General features: G+C 44.8%; 1 non-coding gene across 1 annotated transcript; it reads right to left on the bottom strand.

Moving 5' to 3' along the window:
- Positions 1–4126: 4126 nt before the first annotated feature.
- On the bottom strand, positions 4127–4199 carry TRNAR-ACG (transfer RNA arginine (anticodon ACG)). Its single transcript has one exon. It is a non-coding gene; the product is annotated as a tRNA-Arg (tRNA).
- Between the last annotated feature and the right edge of the window lie 5730 nt (positions 4200–9929).

Here is a 9929-nt window from a genome sequence, read left to right as displayed (position 1 = left end):
TGCCGTGGCAGGGCAGAGGTAAGGCATGGGTAAGCATGGTAGGGATTGGCATGGCAGGGCAGGGCATGGGTAGACGAGACAGGAAATGGCTTATCAAGGCAAGGCAGGTCAGGACTAGGCAAGTTAGGGAATGGCGTGCCAGGAAAGGGTAGGCCATCGGTGGGTAAGTAAGGAACTGGCATGGCAAGGCAGGATAGGACATGGATGGACAAGGTAGAGAAAGGCGTGGCAGGGCAGTGATGGGTGGATAAGGTACGGAATGGCATGAGAGGGCAGGCAATGGATGGGCAGGTTAGGGAATAGCGTGGCAGGGCAAGGATGGGCAAGGTACAAAGGAGTACAAAGGAAAGCAAACGGTAACAGACCTGTTGGTCCATTTGTGGCGGTTTATTAAAGACAGGGTAGGTAGAGAATGGCGTGGCATGGCAGAGCAGGGGGGGTCAGCAAGGTAGGGAATGGCGTGACATGGCAGGAGGTACGGTGTTGGCAGCGGACAGTGCTTGGCGGAGGAGGTCCTAGTGGCTTTGCATAAACAGAAATATCGCACACACCACCCACACTGGCACTCCACCCACACCACACCACACCACACACCACCCACACTGGCACTCCACCCACACTGGCACTCCACCCACACCACACCACACCACCCACACCACACCACACCACCCACACTGGCACTCCACCCACACCACACACCACCCACACTGGCACTCCACCCACACTGGCACTCCACCCACACTGGCACTCCACCCACACCACACACCACCCACACTGGCACTCCACCCACACTGGCACTCCACCCACACCACACACCACCCACGCTGGCACTCCACCCACACTGGCACTCCACCCACACCACACACCACCCACACTGGCACTCCACCCACACCACATACCACACACCACCCACACCACACACCACCCACACCACACAGCAACCACACCACACACAACACACCAGCACATCACCCACACCAGCTCTCACCCCTGCACCACCCACATATCATTTACACCACCCTTACTACCCTCATTCATCCACACTCCCCTCACGACACCCACATCACATTCACCCATCCTACACCCTGCTAACACCATGCACACCTTAATCACTCTACCATTACCCCATCTTCACTCCACTCCTATCACATTCACTCCACCCTCAACATCCACACCACAATCACTTCCGTACTAACTCCACATTCACTTTACCCTCATTCCACTGACACCACATCCACTCCACCAATATTTATCTTTTGTCTTATTAATAATTATGTCAACATTACCAGAAAAATGTTCAATTTTTGGATCTAGTTATCGCCAAACGCTTAATCCCAGAGTTCATCTAGGGTGGTCGTGAGCATTATGCCTTCCAACTCCTCCATCGCCAGCCATACTCCCTTTTGCTAATCTTACTCCTTCAATCTGGTTACGTATACTATTGATGTATTCTTCCTACCACCAGGGGATTCCATTCATATATGTTGAGACCTCTGTAGCGAAGAGGTCAATGAAAGCTACATTAACTGCTAGTTCGATAAGTTTCTCCTAAACTCAATACCATCGTCCGGAGGTGGCAAGAATGAAACAAAGAATGTGCCACAGGATTGAAAATGCAACGTATCTCTCTGGCATGTGATTTTTAATTTGATCCTTCCTTCTATTTGCGTAAGTTGTTGTCGTCGAGAGAAATGAAGTCACTGAATGCACTGTGAGGCTTGTGATGAGTAAGGATGGAAGTTTGGAGGATAAAGTGCTTGAAAGGGTACAGCAGGGAAGAAAGGTTGCTGCTTCTTTGAAAGCAGTGATAAGAAGCAGGAAAGTGAGCATGGAAGTAAGAAAGTCGCTGCATGACAGTATTGTGATACCAACTTTAACGTATGGAAGCGAAGCTTCGACCTTGTTGGAAGGACACAAGTCAAGAGTGAGAGCAGTGGAAATGAGTTGAGAGGAGCATGTGGAGTACATGAAGAGAGAGACTGACAAATGAAGAAGTGAAGGAGCGTTGTGGTGTGGATGTGGATGTGATAAAATGCGTTAGGAGAAATACGCTGAGGTGGTTTGGCCATGTGGAGAGGATGGAGAGCGAGAGACTGACGAGATGAGTGTATGTGAGTGAGGTGGAGGGAGGACAAGGGAGGGGGAGGCCAAAGATGAGATGGAGGGATGGAGTGGAGAGGTACATGAGAGAGGGGATGTGAACTGGGAGGAGGGCAGAGAAATGGAGGGGGACAGGGCAACATGGAGGCGATTTGTTTGTGGCCACTCCTTATGGGATTAAGGCGTCTGGCAATAGATAGAAATTGCTGCTGCAGACCCATCAACCACAGGTAACCAACTGCTTCTGTGGGCCGTCCTACAGGTAATGAACAGTATGTACACCGTGTAGGAATCCAGTGCCCCCTTCTGGTAGGCAGCAACTCATCAGGGTCAGACCAGGATCCTTCCCACGGCGAGGTGCTAGGAAATGAGGAAATATGTGGTTTGGCTGCTGGTTGGACATTGCAGCTGTTTCACTTCACCTAGGGTATACAGTGCCACTACCTGTTGGCCCTTCCTAGGTAACAAGATTACCTGTGGTAGGTGGGAGCTCCCACAATCCACTCCATTTAAGTGACCCAACACCGAATGGCAAGCCAAATGATTTACAGTAATTCAAGAAATTACTTACTACCCTGAGTGGTAACCATATAACTAATAACACCTGGTGATGTTGTGGGTGAAAGTGCTCCAAATGGAAGGGGCCCACAAGGGTTTACATCCAAGTGGAGTCTGAGATTTATTGCTCACATAAAGGCCCTCTCCCACTTCGGCGTAAATAGGCACGATGAAGCCACAATGAAAATCGTGGCTGAAGTCGGTGATGTGTCGACGATTCTGACCAAGAATCGTGGTGTCGGCGTAATACCGGCGACACCAGTACGACAAAACGCCGAAACCTCGGCGGAGTATACGATATAACTGGCGACTAGTAGCCGACATATCGCTGATATGTCGGCGTAATGCACAAGCATTATTCTAAATTCAAATTTTAACGGGTTTTTTTATGGCGACTCAAAGGAGATAAAAGTACAATGGCGGCGTGCTGTCGACGATGTATCGTCGATGTGTCGGCGAATGCATCGCACGCACCTCGCAGACAAAACGCCGAGGCCATCGCAGGTCCCTCGCCGTCATTGGCGTATTTAAGGCGATTAATCGACGGTTCATCCGCGAAATGTCGGCGATATATCACCGACATTCATAAGATGAAATATTACTGTCGCACAACCCGGTACATATCGTACAGTTTACGTAGGCTATGTCGTATTAACCTCACCGATGCATCGCCGATACATTGCCGACGCTTCGCCGTATGACCGTATGACATCTCAACGTTTTTTTTCACCACCGATGCCTCGCCGATGTCAGCGATCATACGCGGTTTATACGCAGAGTAATCGCCGACGTCGCCGAGGCGTCGCCTTGTTGTTTACGACTAATCTACGAAATTTTACAAAATCGTGGAGGGCCACGACGTTTTCATGCAGCATGAAAACGTCGTGGTCCCCCACGACAAATTTCCACCTCGTGCGACGTATCGGCGCCATGCCACGAATGGATAAGATTTTGATGACGAATACCCACGATTAGGGATTTTTGACACATCGTGACTTTATCTTCCACACTTTCGCCGAAGTGGGAGAGGGCCTTAATGCCACTCAGGGCCGAGTGAGTCTGGCCATTCTTGCCCTGTACTGTATGTAGGGACCGTGTAGTCTAGTTCCGGGCCCAAAGCACCTACTGGGACAGTAAAGGGCTGGATGATGGAAGGGGTAGTAAAATTAATACCAAATAAACATACTTTCAAAAGCATTAAAAAAAAAAAACTAACAAAAATGGATTCAGAGGTATGGTACCCCTTAGGATTATTAAAATCATCACCACCACCACCATTTTAAACTTACTCCCATTACCATGCATGGAGTGGGTAGGAGCCAGAAACAGGAAATATGCTACCACCAGAATGCTTAAGGAACGTGGCCAACAACTCGTTACACTTATCGTTCAAACCACTACAAATGTGGCCAACTTCTAGAGAAAGAGTAAAATTATTAAATTACACCACAGTTTACAACATGTAACTCGACCTCGCCAGGATTCGAACCTGGAATCTTCTGATCCGTAGTCAGACGCGTTATCCGTTGCGCCACGAGGCCACATTTGCTACGAGAGATTTCCTCTTTATATTTTTCAGCTAGATTACTTTTTTTTTTTTTTATTCATACCAATAAGTGACTTTGTTCAGTCTTGTAGTGCAAGGCTAATGGAGTTTATTTCCATCCCGTTCACTATGCCAAACGTCCCTCTTAAGCTGAGTAAGTCATCTAGCGGAGACAAAAATTATGTATGAACTGACATTCTCTGACTGAACAGGGCTTTATCATCACCATCACCTTGTTCCTGTGGTGTTGGTATAGGATTACGAAACTGGAGAATAGGAACGCAGATCCATCAACAGAGTACCCAGGTGAATGGCCGGCACATGCATCCACTCTTCATTTACGACCTCAGGACGGCAAGTCTTTTCAGTACGAAGACCTCTTTGTTTTAACATTAATATATTCAACCTAGGAAACACCTCCAGCACTCAACTACCTAAACATAATTTCCATTAAAGCTCTTCCATAATATGACATCCATTTTTATTTCATCTTAGCTACTGCCAAACGATTTCACTCAGCCTGTATGGGACATCTCTTAGTACTGGGATTACTATTATGCGTGGAAACAATATTAATTGATTACTAAGAAGTTAATTACTAAGCATTCAGCCTGATCACGTCTTTCTTACGTCACTCTTGCCACCACCAGACGATTTCACTCACCTTATGGGGACCTCACGTTCTTGATTCCCTTAGGGTAAGAGATCCTTCCTGAATAAAAGAAGAAAGAGCATTCTCAGAATGCAACACAGGCGCCCTGCAATATGTTTAGGGTTGAACATTTAAATGACTCTGCTTTTGACCCTGGCTTTATACTGAGTGTAAAAAATAAATAAATAAATAAATAAATAAATAAATAAAAACTACTCCAACTTCGCCAGATTCTCAAACCTTTCCACTAAGCATGAGTCAAATCGGATCAAAACTGTTCAAGTTGACCTTTCTTTCTGACCTTGATTTTTGACCTATTGTTTTCAAAATCTGTTGTCATCATCCTTGGCTGATCCTCAACACTTCTATTATATTTGCTCCACATTGAATCAAAACTGTTTAATTTATGATATCCGACCCTGACGTACGAGTAAATCAAACCACTTCATCCCAGCCCTATAACCACCAAAGCTCTCACCAAGTTGGGTTTGAACTGAACTAAAACTATTCAAGCTGACCTTGCCGTGCGATCTTAATATTTGGCCTGTTGTTCCCCCAAACAAGTCAGTTCCTCGGAAGACCCTAACCCTTTCCACCAGGTCTGATCCAAATCGCATCAAAACTTTATGAGTTACTATACTTTGTTCACACACACGCGCCCACCAGGCAAAACTTACACACACCGCACTGTAGTAAGATTGGGTGCAGTCCTTTTGTAGAAGTCACACCAAAATACATAGACATCGTAATGAAAGGCTTATTCGTTTCACTATGGGGTTTCCCAAAAGTTAATCAAAACATTCTTGATATGAAAGGGTAATGGCCATTTCTCTTCATTCGAAGGACAGGGAGGGACACTGCAAAATTTTGCGTCTGCTTTTGCCCTGAAAAACAAACCATGCTAAACAAAGCTAAACTAAAACGATGAAAAAACAGGTCAAAATGAAGGAACATCATGACAAATAAAGGAAACCCAAGCGATAACAGACCAAAGCATGATCAAAACGAGGGAAAAACCAAGTCAAAGAAATCGGAACCAAGCCATAAAAAAACAAAACCAGACCAAAACGAAGAAAAAACTAAGCCAAATAAATGAAACCCAGGCTATTGCTGACTAAACCAGGCCGAAACGATGGGACACCGAGACAAATAAACCCAACCCTGGCCATACCATACCAAAATCGGGGAAAACGAAGACAAACAAAATACTGGGACTGCTGGTGTGGGAGGAGCAATAACGAGGAAGATGGTGACTTTGAGGGTGATGACTGGGCTTGTTATTACCCTGTCCCCGCCCCGGAGGGCCTCGGGGACGGGTATTGCTTTCACTCGGTTTGTCTGTTTGTATGTATGTCTGTCTGTTTGTCTGTTACCTTTACGCGAAAACTACTAGTGCGATTTTGACTAAAATTACAAGGATGATGGGTATGACCTTCTGATCACCTGATCAAATTATGGGCCAAAGTGGGCCAAGGCCAAGGCCCAGGCTGTATGGCAAAAAAAAAAAAAAAAAAAAAAAAAAAAAAAAAAAAGTGCAAAAGAATCGATTTTTCGCCATAACTCCTTTCAAATTCGCCATATCGACATGAAACCAAAATCTAAACGTGCATCTCTCAAATCTGCATCCTATAACATGCTTCATTACATCAGGGGGGTCACCTCCAGTCAGCGGTAAGGGGGTCAATACCAGGTGAGTCGGGACAAAAATTTCAAATGGGCATAAAATCGTCAATTTTCACCCGATTTTCTCCAAATTTGAGACGTAACATCTTGGACTAGATAGCATGTTGTGTTTATACGTCAGCATTAAAATGACTGCCGGGGACGGGTCTGCTGCCCCCTGGCACCGCTTCTTGGTAAATATTCATTCATTCATTCATTCGTTCATTGCCAGACGCCATGTATCCCAAACGGGGTGGCCAAGGGCTTAGAGTTAATTGTTTTACAGGGAGGGGCACTAATCCTCCACCAACCCCACTTGACACGTAGGGAGATGCGTCTCTAAAACCACGCTAATATGACTCAAACCGTATGAAATGGAGGCAGAACCAGGCCAATGCAAACCAAAACCAAGCCTGGCAAACATAAACCCATGCCCAAACAAATCAAACCTAGCAAACGCAATCCAACGCAAGCCACACACACACACACACACACACACACACACACACACACACACACACACACACACACACACACACACACACACACACACACACACACACACCGAAAATAAACCCCAACCATTACGACTACAGAGCTCATGTGTGAGGGGAATCAAATAACGAGGAGCGGGTGATTCCGAGTGGGTTGTTGGATCTTTGGCTGTCAACTAACGCCAAAGCGGCCAAAAACGTCAACACCTTCACTACGAGACGTCCAGATTAACTCATCGGGCTTTACCACTAATGAAGGGAAAAAAAAAAATGCACTTAATTCCATCATTCCGCTGACGTACTTTCTTTCAGTTTCTTTTCCTCTCTGTTCTTTCTCTTTCTTTCGTTCTTTCTTTTTTCTTTCTTTTTCTTTCGTTCTTTCTTTTTCCTTCCTTCGTTCTTTTTTTTTCCTTTTGAGTTTTTCTGCTGTCCACACGAATTTATTTAGCTGGGGAGTTCTCTTTTTTAACTTAAGAGCTTAGGTATCGTCTCCATTAACCTACAAGACGTCCCTCCTACGTTGGATATAATGACCTTTTAGTAGCATGAATATAATCAAAATAGCGGCTTTCAGGTGAGTGGGTTAAGAGGTTAATGGGATGGGAGGTGGAAGGGATCAAGGAAAAGGAACAGGAAAGCACTAAAATCAAAGCGCTACCATTACTGTGACCAACGACATGTACTACCATAAGAGTATGTCCATTCAGTGGTTCCAAATTTTCACCTCCACTTTACAGGCGTTATGTTACAAACACACACACACACACACACACACACACACACACACCGCAGAGGCAGGTTTTTAGGGAAACTGCTTATGAACCCACAAATGCAAGTAAACTGACATATAGACGTATTCAGCTGGAGACTTTCATTCTTTTTCTTCCGACAAAAGACCACATTTCAGAAACAGACGGTTTTATTCGATTTATAAGAAACCGTTTGTGATGATGGAGTGAGAAACTATCCAATAACGTATAAGATGTCGTAGCAATTAGCCTACTCGTACATCGTAACCCTCTCAATGCGATATTTTATCATCTTGTTCTTGCCATCTGCAGACGACTTTATTCAGCTCAGGCAACATTTCGGATTGAAGCAGGTGGATATTGCCTTCATTAGACCTTACACTATGGGGGAATTCTATCTGGTAATTGCAGGAATAAAATAACATGCCATTTTTGAGATAATAAAGCCAACTTTCCCTTGAATGCTTCTGATGTTTCGATATTGAAAAGACGTAAATATCAGACTAACTAATATAAAGGCACAATGCAGAAATAAATCGGTAAGAACAAGTGTTACGAAATTTGCCATGCCATCGAGAACATGGCAGAGTGACGCCTGGCTTAGGGAGGATGTAAATCAGGCCAAGTATTCATAGAGGGATCTTGACCCATTATTTGGACTCTTGTTTAACTCCTTAGCTCCCAGAGCTCCTGTGCGAGGGATTTTGCTGGAAGGGTGCTAGGCGTGCCGCCCTCCGCCTGTCGGCTCATAGTCGCGAAGTTCATAAGTCCCTACCCCGGGGTTCCCTTCTTTATTACATTTCGAAAGCGCCCAGTTCCGTCCCATATCGGGGACGCGGGGCGCAAAGCGGTTAATTCTATATTACTTTTTCTGTGTGTGTGTGTGTGTGTGTGTGTGTGTGTGTGTGTGTGTGTGTGTGTATTTCATATTTGGTTTGGGAAATTTTTGTACCATGAGGGGTTAGATACAGCCTTCACTAACTTCTTTACTAGGTGGCTCCCCTAAACTGAATGAAGTCATGTGACAGACGCACGAATAAAATTTTCGGGGTGAACACGACAATCCTTCCACTTTTTTAATTATTACCCGTCCTCGCCCCGGAGGGGCTCTGGGACAGGTATTGTTTTCACTCGGTTTGTCTGTATATTTATTTGTTTTTTTGTTTGTCTGTCTGTCTGTTAACAACTTTACACAAAAACTAGTGGTGTGATTTTGACTAAAATTACAGGGATGATGGGCTATGACCTCTTGATCATCTGATTAAATTTTGAGCCAAATTGGGCCAACCTGGGCTCTAGGGTTAAAAAAAAAAAAAAAAAGTAGAATAACGGGAACGTACAATTCGTTTTTTCACCATAACTCCTTTCAGACTCGTCACATCGACACGAAACCAAAACCTGAAGGTGTTTCTTTTAAATCTGCATCCTATTACATGCCTCACTACATCAGGGGGGTCACCCCCCTAGTTAATGTTATTATTGCTCCCTCCAAATTTTGTTATTCATCTTAGGAGAGACTTTTGAAACTGAGGGAGGGGGGAGGGGGGTGATATGGCCGTACTTGGCTCCTTCACAACAAGACCTATTTATGAAATGAACAAACTCCTGTGGACAGCAAGAATAAACTAAAATATGAATTCCCCACACTGCGGTGGTTAGCCAGCGCTTACGGTTCCTAAATCTACACACCAGTAATTATGATAAAACATTTTTGTCAGTTCGCATTTCTTCACATTGTAACCATTTGGCGACGATGAACTTAGCTGAATAAAATGGTGCATTATTAGGTGAAACAGAATGCAAACTTATTTTTTCTGGGCCAAAGCATTAACCGTGACAGCTTTTAACCTTCATGGTGGCCTAGATTTCACCAGGCCACAATAATTATGCACAGTGTTAGCCCAAATAAAATGCAAAGTAGGTTGCAGCCAATTTTTACAATAAACACATGTCCTGAAGAATGAGCAATTATAATATATTTTTGTTTGCTTTTATTACCCGTCCCCGCCCCGGAGGAGCTCGGAGATGGGTACTGTTTTCACTCGGCTTGTTTGTTTGTCAGTCTGTCAGCCAACAACTTTACGCGAAAACTACTGGTGCTATTTTGACTAAAATTAAGGGGATGATGAACCATTACCTTCTGATCACCTGATTAAATTTTGGGCCAA

The sequence above is a fragment of the Coenobita brevimanus genome, chromosome 13, assembly GCF_032717465.1.
Source record: "Coenobita brevimanus isolate Jiangsu-jjx chromosome 13, ASM3271746v2, whole genome shotgun sequence".
Classification (NCBI taxonomy): domain Eukaryota; kingdom Metazoa; phylum Arthropoda; class Malacostraca; order Decapoda; family Coenobitidae; genus Coenobita; species Coenobita brevimanus.
Note: the sequence above shows the minus strand (reverse complement) of the source record. Positions and strands in the feature narration are given on the sequence as shown.